This window comes from Triturus cristatus, chromosome 2_1, assembly GCF_964204655.1.
Source record: "Triturus cristatus chromosome 2_1, aTriCri1.1, whole genome shotgun sequence".
NCBI lineage: Eukaryota > Metazoa > Chordata > Amphibia > Caudata > Salamandridae > Triturus > Triturus cristatus.
This window is the reverse complement of record NC_140581.1, coordinates 1,089,691,807-1,089,706,892: the sequence shown is the minus strand read 5'-3', so window position 1 is coordinate 1,089,706,892 and position 15,086 is coordinate 1,089,691,807. Positions and strand designations below refer to the sequence as shown.

The 15,086-nt window shown below is 45.2% G+C and overlaps 1 pseudogene; it reads right to left on the bottom strand.

The window, feature by feature from the left end:
* Positions 1-13,686: 13,686 nt before the first annotated feature.
* LOC146866398 (uncharacterized) lies at positions 13,687-14,816 on the bottom strand (annotated as a pseudogene).
* Positions 14,817-15,086: the final 270 nt, after the last annotated feature.

Sequence of the window (15,086 nt, the reverse complement as noted above, 5' to 3'; positions counted from 1 at the left end):
CATTCCTCAGACTCTTTTGTACACACTTAGGGGCAGCTAAAGAGGGACATAAAACTAGAAGGCAACAGGTCAGTGACAGTGAAGCGTCCACAGCTTACCAGTACCACCCACCATCCCACACTGTTTGGATGGGTGCCAGAACTGTGTTCCATGCAGGACGGTGGCCACAGAGGTCCAGGCACGGGAATCTGAGGGGTGGGGGCAGGCTATTGTAGAGATCTCTCCATCCCATGTGACTCCTCGGGATAGAGAGCAGCGCAACATAATGAGGCGAATATGGCACAGAGGAATTCAAAGACGAAGATGCCAAACAAGGAATTTCCTCTGCAGAACTCACAAACCTGCAATACTGTTACTGTGGTGCAGACTTCAAGGTTCATGTTAAGAACGGTGTGGAACACTTGCATCGGAGTGGTAGACGGAAACAAAGCTGGAATACAGTGGTAGGAAATCTCAATTTATTTTATGAGCACGGCAATAAGGATAAGATCTTAGGAAGAGTGACGATGAAGGAAATGGGTTGTCTTGTGCAACACTCCCCTTGTGGGCCCGACCTCCCACATTTCGGGCTGAAGCATGGGAATTACCATGCACGAGTAAACCTTGGGAGCTCCTTAATGCCCTGCTTCTACGACACACCAAAATATTGGAACACATTTAGTGCGCTTTTTATACAATTGTGATTTGTGTACACATTTATGAATATAGTTTTCGGAATACACGATTCGGGTTATGATGAAGTGCACCATTGCCCCTGTGATGTCCCTTCTACTGTTCCATGAGTTCTGGGTTCTATAGAACATAGAACCTAGAACTCAGCTTGTACCTGTGTGTCAGTTACCCTTATGGAGCTGATGGACTGCAACCTAAAGGCGTGTTCCTGTGGAAGTAATTGGAATATTACAGCCCCCATATCACTCTATGGGCTTGTGAGGTAACTGCAGGCCTGGACTTGCAGATGTGGTCAGTATAGCGCCTGCAGGATGGCATGTGTCCTACATGGCTAGGGCTAGTCGGGTGTTGGATGTTCTGACAGGTGGTCCCAGCATGGCGCTATGAGCAGGCATGGTTGAGCGGGGTAGCGTGAAGTGACAGACTTGCACTTGAGATTCTAGTTGTCGTGGTTGTCCCAGGGTGGGTCTGTCTGAATGGTTGCTTTAGCAAGGTGAGGTAGCGTCTTCTTAGAGAGAAGAGATGGTGAATTGCAATGGGTTTCTAGGGGTGCTACAAGCAGGTCACCGCAAACATGACGCTGCAGGTAGTTGTGATGGATTGATGTGAGAGGTAAGGACGCACATTTTCATACATACCCTTGTGGTACTAGTGTGAGATCCATACAGTCAAGCGAAAGGGTATCGCTGGAATACAAGCTGGTCTAAGCTTATTTATTAGCACTGGAACTAGTTGTGGTTTTTGAGATGCCAAAAGTAGGTGTTTTGACCCTAGTTCAGTCAGTCAGTCAGAAAACTTTATTTCGGCGAAAATGCCATAAAAGTACAGACATCACATTTAAAAAAAGAAAAAAAATCTACACATGAAAACAGTTATCTTAAAACCTCTCATAAAACAATAATTTAGGACAATATATATTCATAAAGTATAAAAAAAAAATTAAAAAAATGATGTTTGTCACAAGATAAATTAAAAAGGGACATAGCTTGCAAAAAAAAGCATTACAGTACAAGATGTTTTCTTATTACCCACATTGAGAATAGATATTTAGCAGTTACTGTGACGAAAATGGGAGGAGTATCATATTTCATTACCCTGTATAGATCTCTATAGTTACTTACACCAAGGTTTTTAGCAAGTTGAATGATCCATTTTCTGCGTGGATTTATGTAAGCCTTGCAAAAAAATATTACATTGACCTCTGATTCTTCGTATGTACTACACCCTGGGCAGGGTCGGGTTATAGATCCTTCCCATTTATTCGTCCTGCAGAATAGGGGAAGGGATCCATGCCTAAACTGTATATAAAGCTTCTTGGCAAACAATGATTGGATCAAATCCAGTGCTGGCTCAAAGCTATAGCTTATTTTCATTTCGAGGAATACAGAGGTCAGATTAGTACTGGACTCTGAACATAATATTTGTGTCAATTTATGTTCCTCTATCGCTTTGGCCAGAGATTTTTTTGGTAGGACAGCACAGGTCTCCTCTGGATTGAGCCAAAGGTCTTCCCTTCCAATTTCACCTAAAGACTTTTTAATATATGCAAGCCACGGGATGGTACCAGCCCTTGGGAGTGTCATAATTGATTTTAATTCCTCCCTAAAATTGTTAAGTTCTGGTGTGCTCCACAATCGGCGCCAGTACATAACCGGGCGTGAAGCAACCAGATCTGCTATTGGATGAATGCCAAGATCCATCCTGAGGGGCTGAAGGGGAGTGCTCATGGGTAATGCTAAAAGTTGCCTCATAAAATGTTTTTCTGACCTTGCTAAAATCTGAACTACACTATGGCCCCAAAGTTCAGCGCCATAGACCGCCACACCTCTTGCCTGGACCTTATAGACCTCTACAAGCGGGCTAATTAACTTTAACGGGCTGTCCCTATACATCTTCAGGATTCCCCCAGAAACTTGAACCAGTTTCAAATTAGCCTTCAAAATCAGGGGTCCCCAATCCATTTTATTGCTTATTGTTAACCCCAAGTAATCAAAAACTAGTGCGAGATTCATACAGTCAAGCAAAAGGGTATCTCTGGAATACAAGCTGGTCTAAGCTTATTTATCAGCACTGGAACTAGTTGTGGTTTTTGAGATGCCAAATGTAGGTGCTTTGACCCTAGGATCTAACGTATTTGGTAAGGTTGGAGCTGTGTCAGGGACAGGGGGTTTATGCCACTGACGACCTGATGCAGAGTGTCTTGGCTAGTTGGAGCCGGTGCAATGCGTACAAGGCTGTAGTAATGTGGGCCCTAGGTGGGAGGTGAGGTAGCAGACTGGATGCAGTTTTCTAGATCTATTAGAACCTGCAAAAGAAGGGAGGGCACCCCAACCAGATGACACTTACAGTCTAGTTGGAAGAAAATGGCTGTAATTGTGGCCGCAACCTGCCAAGAGTACTGGAGGAATGGGAGAACGTGTCCAGAGTTCCTCTGGATGAAGAATGAGGCTTGGACTAACTTTCTCGCTAGTGGGATTATGAGAGTTCTGTCTCCACGATTCTTTAGTTCCTGATTTTGCTTGCTGAAACTGGCTGGTTTCAAAGTCCTTTGACCATTTTGTACATGGCTGGAAGAGCGACCACTCAACCCATTTGTGAGGATTTCTGCCTTGAGGTGGTTGATGTTGATCCCACTTTCGACTGCCGTCATTCACGGGCCAAGAGCGCAGGGGTCTTGGGCCACTGCTTTTTCTAGCATCGGGGTGATCTGTATGTCAGTAATGTCATTTTAGCAGGAAAAGTAAAGCCTGATGATCGATCCGCTAGGGAGGAGAAACAGATGCCACATAATCATAGCTTAGACAAGTGGAATACTCGCTTGACCCCACCACTTACACTTAAGGATTGGGAATATTGCTGCCAGCTCACGGGCGCCCTCACCTTTAATGGCAATCTCCGGATAATTCATTTTAAATACATACACCAAGCGTATTATACCCCACACAAGCTGTTCAAATATGGACTCCGCGACACCAACACATGTAAGAGGTGTGGCATGACAGATGCTGACTTTTGGCATCTATCTTGGGAATGTCGGAAAGTGGCGCTGTTCTGCGAGGGGAGCTTGGGGTGATTTGCACGCTATCCAAAATGGTTGGGATCGAATTGCAGTCTTCACCGCAAGTGTGTCTGTTGGGTCTCGTGCCCTCGGTAAAGGGCGCTATAGGTAAGCTGGTGAGAATTGCTTTACTCATGGCTAAGAGATGTGTAGCGATGGTGTGGGAAAGCACAGCTTCTCCGCGACGACACGATGGCTCCGAGATTTGGCAACCTGCCGAGACAATTTGGTACTCTATGCGGAAGAACTGCCCACCGCCTCCAAGCCTCACGATATCTGGAAACCTCTACTACAGTATTTGAGATCAATTGAGCAAGCTAAGTCCCCAAACAACACGGAAGACTGAGTATGTAATTGATACACGGTTGAACGCGATGCCCTAACAGGATATGTGAACCATTACTATACTGTATCTGATTGACATCTATGTTTATGCCACAAGTTGCTCCGTTGGTTATGCAATCTGACAAGTTTATTGCTGATGGATTGTAAACTGCATATGTTTGATAAAACTCAATTCATTTAAAAAAAAAAAAGTAAAGCCTGATGATGTTTTGGGGTCCGGTGAGATAAATACTGAGAATCTAGAGTGCATTTTAGGAGCGTTGATGGATGCATTCTTTGCTGCTGAATGAAGAATCGAAGGGGAGATTAATATGTGCCCGTTTTGGCAGTATCATGGTGCTTGTGCCTAGGAAATCCAGAATCTGAGATCTTGTTTCTCCTCAGGATGATGGAATGTGCTCAAGGGAGGTGACAGACTGAGTAGTAGAAAGGCTGGCACTCCAATCTGGCCATCAGAGGAGTTAAGGTTGTCGAAGATGGAGATAAGCATTTACTGCAGTGCCTGGGGGGAATCCAGTCTGGACACCTGACACAAGACCCTTGATTCTAGTGAATTAGGAGACTTGTTTAAAGCCTATTCCCACTTGCCTATCAAGCAACACATGATGCAGTAACCTGGTTTGGATGGATGTAGTTCTGGCTTCTTCAGGAGCAGTTTGACATTGACAATCAAAAGTTCAATTGCAAAGTAACAGAGAGCAGGAGGAGGCTTAAGAACATCCCGTCAGGGACAGGGGCAGAGGTTGTTAATAGGATGTACTTAAACACACCAGGTGGGCAAGCTTCATCAGGGGTACCGGACCTGATCCATAATTTAACTAGGTCAGAATTATCCAGCTGTGAGTGGTAAAAGTACAGAAGCCGGCATCTTGACAATCAAGTTTGGGCCAGGCGTTGCAGCCAAGTAAAGTTTCTGGTGATACTTTTGTTCAGAAGTAAGTATGCTAGACAGATGCTTTGGTGAACTGTGTTTCAAGAGAGTAACAGAGTGGCTGCAAGTTGGTGATGCCAATAGACATGGCATCAGGGTTCCATACTTCAACAATATTACTGTAGGGCTCACTCAAAGGTCAGGCCAATTAAGAAATGTTGGCTCAGAACTACATTTTCTTTGTTTTTTAATGGTTGCCTTAAAAAACGTAGACTGTATTCAGAGACACATCTTCACTTTGTCACATCCCCTTTTCCTTCATCAGCTAAGTGCTCTATTTGTTGATGATGACATTGAGATACTTGGAGAACCATGATGCAATATTCTATAGGGCCGCCCTTCCGTGTGAGGTATGAGTGTACTAAAGGTACAGTCAGCCATATTCTAAGAATTAAAGTCAAGAGGCAGATAGCAAAGCTTCCTTAAGTAGAACATTTAAACCCTTCGAAGATATATGCTCTGATGAGCTGCCTGGAGTTGGGTTTCAGAAGGAGCTCCAGTGTTTGAGGGATGCTGCAGGGGCAGAAGATATGATGGCTACTCCAGATGACCAATTCATTGCGGGTAATACTTGTGGGAGGAGAAGACTGCATCCAGAGACTGCTGTGTAGACTGCAGCAAGCTCTGCACTCCATCTGAGACAAATCATTTATACCACACCAAGTGATGCCCCAGAGTATGCAGAGGGGCGGCAGTGGTGATCCAGGCTGAGGGTAGCTAGTAATTCCCAAAAGCATTTCACCTGCAAAGTCAATGACTGAGTTGGAGGGTGCATGCAAGCAGAGGAGGTTGAAGAAGCAAATTGAGTGGTGTGATGGCAAGCATCTGATCAGTACAGATTCACACTTCGTTGGTTTGATGTGCTGCATGATGGGCATAGATTTTTTGTGGAAGACAGTCACTCCTTCCCCAGATTCTTTAATTGTGCATTTCTGAAGGCAAAGTCTCATGGAGGATGGGTGCTGTGTGCTCTTGCAGCTGCAAGTCCCTTCCAGTTAGGGATCAGTTGAAAGATACAGTACCGGTCTTGCTGATGGAGCATGCATTAATGAGGGAGCATGCATTAATGAGGGAGCATGCATTAATGAGGGAGCATGTTCAAATGAAAACGTAAATGGGGAAAAAGGTGGGGTAGAAGTTAATGCTGAGATGTGTAGATTTAAAGGGGAGCGGAGAGGTGGGATATGAGAACATCAAAAGGTTCCTGGTACCGTGAGGAGGAAGGGCACAGCCTGGTGTTTATGCAGGGAGCAGGGGTGATAATATATGGGAGGAAGGAGAAGGTGGCAGCTCTGGCAGAGGAGCGCTTGGTGGTAAGGCAGAACAGGGAGAAAATGACAGGGGAGAAGAAACATCCAGCAGTGGCAGGGAAGCACAGGCTGGAGGGAAGGTCTGTGGATGATGAGTCTGGAAAGGATGTTCTGAAAGAATCATATGTGGACTGCTTCGAGTTTAAACCAAAAGTGATTTTTATAAACAAGTATACATGTTTCATGTTTTACTACCGCTGTATAGCCCTTTTCATGCATGGCATCTCACACTTCTGTCCCTTTTTAAATGAAAGTTGGATAAATACTTGCTGCTTCAAGCCAGCACTTTGTAGATCATCAGAGGGAACCTGTGTGACTCTGCTGGGTAGATGCATTGCCTAGAACTCCAAATCCAGAACCCAAACTCATAAATCCAGTTCCCAGTTTGAACTGGTGAAGACATGAGCGCACACAGTCTGAGAGGCACCCTGTCCACCAGATATCTTTGACCACACCTGTCCATTTTTAAATTACTGGCTATAAGGTTCAGCAATCTGGGGGTGTCAGGATGAGCACCCAGCTCATTCCCCTCTACACCTGCCTCATTCAAGAGACTGAACACAGTTGGGTCTGATACTGGTCTTTGCATCTGGCCCCAAGCGGTCACCAGCCCCCTGATGGCCACTGAACTGGACACAACACTATTGGCACACTAAAATTACATACCTCAACTGACTCTACTGCACTGAGACCTTCGTTTGGTGCGTGGCAATAATGTTTTTCCTTTCTTTTTAAATGAAAACTCAGCAAGTGGAGCTTCAACCCACAGAGTTGTCCAGTGCTGAACTCAGAGACCATTGATACAGGGTGGCAGACAGACCATAGCAACATTGTCTTGTTTGACACTCCTATCTCGGTGCTTGATCTTTGTTAGTAAACATAACACCAAACCGACGAGACCTGAGGTCCTCCCATTGCTGTTCTAGAAGACAGGATTGAACATCTAGCATGTAACTGTCACAAAATGGCGGGAAGTCTTTCCTCAGTTTAGAAGCTTCTACGCACACCTTCTGGTTTTCTTGTTGTATCATATTTAGAACTGCTCTTTTTATTTAGATATAAATACAAGTCTCCTTTTCCATAGAAGACAGCAGTGGCTGGACATAGAGCTTAGTGGTGTTATTCACTGCCATATCTGAGTGTGTAACTCTTACCCACTGTAAGCTATGATTCTTTAAATCCGGTACCGCTGGAGAGTAAAATGTTGTTGCTGTACCAGGCTGTTGGAGGTGCTGGGGTTCCAGTGGTAAACAAACATGCCCACACAGGATACAACCCAGTAACCAATGTCTACCCAAGACCCCAATAAAAGGCTGCATACACAACTAACAATTTACTTTAGGGATAGTCTCCAACATTTAGCATGGACCTCCCAGCCAGGTAGGTAACAGTTTTCAGAGGGTGCAATGAAATTCACCCGCATAAACAATGCTCTCTGCATGGAACTGAAGATTGGCATGTGCCAATATGCGTCATGCAGTTTATCCACAGGAGTAAGTGTAGGGAGTAAGTATGCATGCCAATCTAATAATTGCCTGTATTTTTCTGTGTACTGATGGGGATTTCTGGGAGTTCTCTAAATGTCAGAAATGTTGAGTAAATGCTAGAAGGAAAGCTACAATGTGTAGATTTCTATTATTTCCAAAATCTTAGGGTCGGATTTTGAGTTTGGCGGACAGGATACACCATCACAAACGTGCCAGATATCCTGTCTGTCGTCTTCCAAGCTCATTATATCCTATGGCATTTTGTAAAAGGTAGGGCGGGATATCTGCCACGTTTGTGACGGGGTAACCTGTCTGCCAAAGTCTAATTTAGGCCCTTAGTGAAAAGGGCCAGCTGGTAGTAGTAGAGTTATAAAAAGTGTCTTAAAAGTATTCAATATGTTCTTAAAATGAGATTCACAAAAACGTTTTAAGTTCATCATATTTTTAGGTTTTTACAACAGACACAAGAGTACAAAGAATGGATGGATAAATAAGACAGAGGAAACATTTATAAGCCAGCAGGATTGCTCAGTGGATGTGACACTCACGGCTGATACAAGTGGTGATCTACAGTTACGAGTTGGAATCTCTGCTAAACCAAACAGCGTTTCACCAAATTAGGATGACAACCTGGCATAAGTGCAAACTCAGGATGGTGAGTGTAAAAATTCAGGACAAAGACTCAACATTCAGGACAAAAATTCCGGAGCCAAGGTCAAAATTCGGGACAAAAGGTAGGTTTTACAGACACATCAGAGGAGGTAATGCAATAGCATATAGGTTGATAGACAACCAACATACGTTTATATTCGGTTAAAAAGTGGTAAAGGACACCAAGCAAGATTTTGCCCACTGATGTGACTGGCATCAGAGTATGTTGCCCCCTTAATATGATTGCAGTACATGGACAGTAGCAATATTAGTTTTAGTCTTAGAGGTAAAGAATCTCTCCTGAGGCGGAAGCCGGGAGATCACGCTGCACCTTTTAAAATTGTAATGTCACTTGTTTATCTGTGTTTTTAAAATTGCACACCTCCTGAAGCACTTTTGGGGCAGATGCCCGATCTCCACTGAGAAGCACAGCCGATTTTAACGCTGTTGCTAAATCCGAAGGCAAACAAACCCGAGCTGCCGCCATCGCAGGCCTGCACCCTGGCCACGCCTCCTCGAGGCCACGCCCCCTACCGCCCTGATAAAAGGCTGCTGATCACGAGCGCCTAATCAGGTAAAGAATCTCTCCTGAGGCGGAAGCCGGGAGATCACGCTGCACCTTTTAAAATTGTAATGTCACTTGTTTATCTGTGTTTTTAAAATTGCACACCTCCTGAAGCACTTTTGGGGCAGATGCCCGATCTCCACTGAGAAGCACAGCCGATTTTAACGCTGTTGCTAAATCCGAAGGCAATCAAACCCGAGCTGCCGCCATCGCAGGCCACGCCCCCTCGAGGCCACGCCCCCTACCCTCCTCAATAAAATGTGCATTTGCCGGAAGCGCAGCGGACGAGCGCAGCGGGAGCGCCGTTTGCGCGCCAAAGGCGCGCCTAAGGCAAGCCCGTCTGCGCCCGTCCGCGCCTGGCCCGCGCCCAGTGCCAGTCCCCCTGCCCCTCGCTCTCAAACCATTACCTGGACCAGGAACCAACTTCTTACTTTTAGACTAGGCACTTGCTCTCCCACGGTCTGCTGTTGCACGTTGGACTTGGAAAAATCCTCCTTTAACTGCGCTCAGTGTAACTACTCTATTCCCATGATGCGGAAACGGGTTCCTCAAGCTCGGTTACCTGCTAAACCGTTGCTTTCGCCCAGTCTAAAGGCAGCTCTAGTAAACTGCCGCTCCCTGCCCGCGCACTCAGCAGACATATGGCTCTTGCTGGATACTCATAAATGGGACGTACTTTTCCTTACAGAAACGTGGCTTAAAGATTCCTCTAAACCAGACATATATTTGGCCATTCCCACTGGCTATCGCCTGCTGGGAGTTAATCGTGCCAACTCGAATCTGGAGGAGGCCTTGCTGTTATTGCTAAGTCCCACTTTATTATTAACATAAATAAAATTCCAAACCTGGGGCTCATTGAAGCTATGTATCTCACAATAATGGACTCCGCCTCTATAATCTTTGCTGGCATCCTGGTTTATAACCCTCCCTCCGCTTCTTCCGCATCCCTCAGCACCCTGCTACACTCAATTGCAGATTTTTCCCTTAAACACTCGTATTTTACAGTGTTGGGAGATTTCAATCTCCACGTTGACAATCCAGCATGCACCCAAGCCTCATCTCTGCTCGAAACTTTACAGGGCTTGACCCTGTCTCAGCTTATAGAGGGTCCGACCCATAAAGCAGGTCATACACTTGATCTTATTTTTTCGAACCACCCTGGCATCTCCTCTCTCCCCTCTGTACCCCTCACGTGGACAGACCACTTCCTCCTCCCTTTTGAATTCAACTTCCCCTCCCTGCCCCCCCCTACTCCATGAACAGAGAAATAGGACGCAAATGGTCCAAAGTTACCAGTGAGGCCATTAAGACCTGTTTGGACTATCATTTTAATCCATTGGAAGACCTGGACAAGGAAACAGCGAGATTTAACTCTGCCCTCTCTTCTGCATTAGATAGTATTTCCCCCCTGGTCCCTTTGACTTCCTTTAGATCTCGCCCATCTGCTCCCTGGTTCTCCTCCACACTGAGAGAGGAAAAGAGCAGATGCAAACAGTTGGAACGAAAATGGCGCAAGTCCTACGACCCTATCAGCAAATCAGCCTATAAAACGGCATTAAATAAATTTCAAAAACTTAAGAGGTCCACAATGAGAGCTTACTTTTCTAAACTTATCCAACAGGCGGAGAATTCCTCAAAAACCCTCTTCACTATCGTTAAGGATTTTGTGAATCCGCCTGCCCTGAAAGCCCAATCCTCTCCCACACAGGGTCTCTGCAACGGACTATCCGATTTTTTCCAGGAAAAAATCATCAAACTATCAGCTTCCTTTGAGCCCGTACCTTCCAGCCCCCAGCTGGGTCCATCAGACACCCAGCTCTGCTCTTTTAATTCCTTTGCTGAGCTGACCTCAGATTTAACCCTGTCACTTTTAAACCAGGTGAAGACTGGATCTCCTTTGGACCCAGTTCCGGCGAAAGTGATGGTCAATCTAGCCCCTGTTTTAATCAACCCTCTCCTCGCTATATGGAACTCTTCTTTGAATCATGGCCATTTCCCTTCAGTTTGGAAACAAGCCAGGCTGCTTCCTATTCTAAAGAAACCAGATGCAGATCCTTCCCAATTTAGCAATTACCGTCCTATCTCCCTTCTACCTAAACCTGCTAAAATTCTGGAGAAAGTGGTCCAGAAACAACTGGCCCTTTATCTAGAAACTAACCAACTGCTGCATGATTCACAGTCCGGTTTTAGAACGGGATACAGTACTGAGACTGCTTTGTTAGAGGTATCGGAGACGATTAGGGAATCGGTGGACAGAGGCGAGGAGGCCATGCTAGTCCTCCTGGACCTGTCCGCCGCATTCGATACTGTGTCTCATGATATCCTGGTGACTAGGTTGCAGCAGTTGGGGATCGGAGGCACAGCCCTGGCCTGGATCAAATCATTTCTCACAGGGAGATCTCAAAGGGTACTTCTCCGTCCTTTTGAGTCAGAAGACAAGCCCCTTCTTTGCGGGGTGCCTCAGGGCTCTGCCTTGAGCCCTCTTTTGTTTAACACGTATGTGGGCCCTCTTGCCAGGGTAGTCGAATCGTGGGGAGTCAGGGTGGTCTCTTATGCTGATGATACCCAGCTTATTTTTTCTTTCAGAGACCATTCTGACTCGCATCTTTCCAACTTTCGAAACTGCCTTGACAACATCTGTTCCTGGATGGCTTCCAATCATCTGGCCCTTAATACAGACAGAACCGAGGTGCTTTTCTTTAGTCAGAAACCAGCCCCCCCAGCCAACCTGTGGTGGCCTATGGTGCTGAACCCCCCCCCCCCCCAATCCAGTAGAGTCAGCCCGTAATCTCGGCTTCCTTTTCGATAACACCTTGTCTTGCAAAGCCCAGGTTAACAAAGTCACCGCAGCTTGCTTTGGCAAACTGCGCATGATTAGGAAGATCTTCCCTTACCTTCCCCAGACTTCCCGTAAAACTATTGTCCATGCTCTCATTACGGCACATTTGGACTACGCCAACAGCCTATATGCTGGAGCCCCCCTCTATCTCATTGACCGATTACAAATCGTTCAAAATGCGGCTGCCAGGCTTATTGGAAACATCCCTGCCCGCAACTCAGTCAAAGCATATCGGAAAGATTTACACTGGCTCCCTATCGCTCGTAGAGTTCAGTTTAAAATCCTTACCCTTGCCTTTCGAGCCATTCACGGAACTGGTCCATCCTACCTGAGCCAAAGACTCAAACTATCGAAGTCTGATAGAAACCTAAGGTTCAATAATCTACGTCTACTGGTTGTTCCCAGATTCAGGCTAGCCCGGAGCGGTGGCAGAACGTTCGGTATGACGGCGGCTAAATTCTGGAACGACCTCCCTCTGGACCTTAGGTTTATCGAGTCTGAGCAGATCTTCAGACGCAAATTAAAAACTTGGCTGTTTACCCAACCTTGAGTAGGAGGGCTTCTGCTACACTGGACTGGAGGGCAGGACCCGGGATGCCTCCTCTGGTGATATTCTTGCTCTCTCAGCGCCGGGACACCCCCGACGGGGGTAGCTGCGCGCTTTATAAGCTTCTTAAATAAATAAATAAATAAATAGTGCTGGTTTTTGAAATTGTACTTTTTCTCAGAACTAACAGACTTCTGAAGTTTTTTGTTCTTAGAGAAAACGGATAGAAATCTGCGCACAAATGTTTCATGCGTACCTGGATTTGCAATTCCGCCTTAACAAGCTCAACAACACACCTATTTCACGTGTCGGCCTAGGTGAACTTCAGTAGGTGCATTGCTGCCTGGCAAGGTAAGTATAAATGACATGACTGTTTTTATATTGGGAACAATGCATGGCAACTTTGACAAAACATTCCGCCATTTCTGCGCACATGGTAAGTTGGTGCCTGCCACAGTTCACAAAGAACATGCAATTATACTATATTCGTTGAATAAGTATTGCAGTTCCAGGTAATGGGTCAAGTTAACAGTATCAGAGGCTTTGCAGAGCTGCTGAACGGTGAGCATTTCTCTTAAGCAGTATGGTTCTAGTGCCGACAAGTAATGGTTCTGTGAAAAATCCAAAAAAATTCTAAATAATTTAAGGAGCACTCCAAAAATTTCAAAAGACCTCTCTGTATGCTTGCACCCAACTTTGAGTCATGAGACATTAAATAATTCAGCACTTGGAACCTACAGAACAGATTTTCCACTCGATCCTTTAAGTTGTTCTGCAATATCCTGGGGATGCTTGGTACCTCAGGGGCCCCAAACTCATCCTTCTCAAGCTGCAGGATGAACTCATTGAAAATGATCAAAATGGCGTGAACAGAGAAAAGATAAGCTTTGCCTTGTGACATGGTGGCCTTCCCACTTTCAAGTCCTAGAAAATCCCATCTTGCTCTGGGTGTTTTTCCGTGCCTGAGAGAAAGGAAAACGGATTTCAGTGATGCCCAGCACTTCAAAAGTCGATTGATAGCTAGAAACAAAGTGAGCCACCATGTTGGGACATGCCAAAACAAAGGCTGCCAATCTAGGTCCACCAAAGAAAACAATTCTCTCAACTCCGCTGTTTGCTTAGCTGAAGAAGAGACATGGTTGTAGGCTTTTAAAATAAAAGATTCTACATTCATAAAAAGACCATTAATTGCTTATTACAGTTGTGTAGAATGTGGGCTGGACAGTTTGCAGTTAGAATGTCTTCATTTACTCTCTTCAAAAGCTGAAATACAGAGTGATGTCATCCATAGTTGACACTTGCGTTGCCTCCACAGTAGGCAGCAGCGTGCTCAACTTTCCACCCATGCTCTTTTAATTTGGTTATGATCTGCTAAGCAATTGCAGTATCGGTCTCAGCTGCATTGTCCTAGAAATTCAGCAGAGTGTAGGTCACACCGGAAGTGAAATTAAAGTGCTGCAACAAAAGTGGATATAGTTTGATGTTTTCTTTGTTTGAAGCATTGCTGCAAACAGTTAAATATTCATCTTGTAAGTCTTCATATGCATGCTGCAATGACAGAGGTGCAAGCCAATTTTTACTGATACTTGATGCCTTTGTGCACCCACAGGATGCTTTCATCCCAACCGATGAGGCAGGATAAATTACTTCGGACAGCTTGAAGCCAAAATCCATGGAGCGGTAGGTGAAGTGATGCTTGACAGCATGGTACACCAAGGTCACCTTTGCAGCAGTGACCTAAAATTTAAAAAAGAAAATACAAAGATATAAGCAGCACGCAGAGAAAGTCTCCACTGGCGAAGAAAATAGTGGTCACGATGGGGCTTAAAGCTGCAAATTGTAAACTGTCAGCTGCCAACCCAAAAGCAATTATAATCTGCTCTTGATATGAACAGAGTGAGAAAAGCATGTTAAAGGCAATCTGACTAGGTAAACACTGCTGCATACTTAAAGAGAGTAATAGAAGATTGCAAGATAGCTGGCATGATCAACAGGGGAGTCTTATATTACATTATGACAAAGCGAGCAATGACTTACTTTAGTCACTTCCGGCTGGAAGCTCTGATGCAGGTATGCTGAAAGTGTTGCCATCTTCGCCTTGCCTGAGGTATTTTTCTTATGTTCTGATCCTACCTCATGCGTTTTGTTATCCCGCTCTCCTTCGTGAGCAATGGAAAAGTCTTTATTACAGAGGCTGCACTTGGCCTTGTACACATCTTTTGAAGACTTCAAGATGTGGGGTGTGTAAGTTCCCATTCTAGTCTGTACTTCACAAAGAGCTTTTTTGCTTTTTTCTCGGGTGACTCTGGCAATGAGTCGGCCTGCGAGGTAAATGTTGCATCCAAATATGCCTCAAAATCTGTTGTGAACGTTGCCTCTGCAGCAGCTTTGCCTGACTCATAATCCGACATTGTGTTTTTTTCTATTAGTAGACTGTAAAATATCCAACAAACTTGAGATGTAGATGAGTACTGTATTCAATGAATAAATAAAAGGTATCAGGCACTTATTTTCCTCTCGCCTGCTGGACTGGCCCACCTACCACTTCCTCCTCACGCTCATACATTCTGCCTACAGGACTTCTAGACAGGCTTATAATTCGTAAAGGCCTGGCAGTGTTTGGAAGAGTTGGCCATATGGCACATTTGACACCTGATTGATTCTTTCCCAGTCATGCTGAC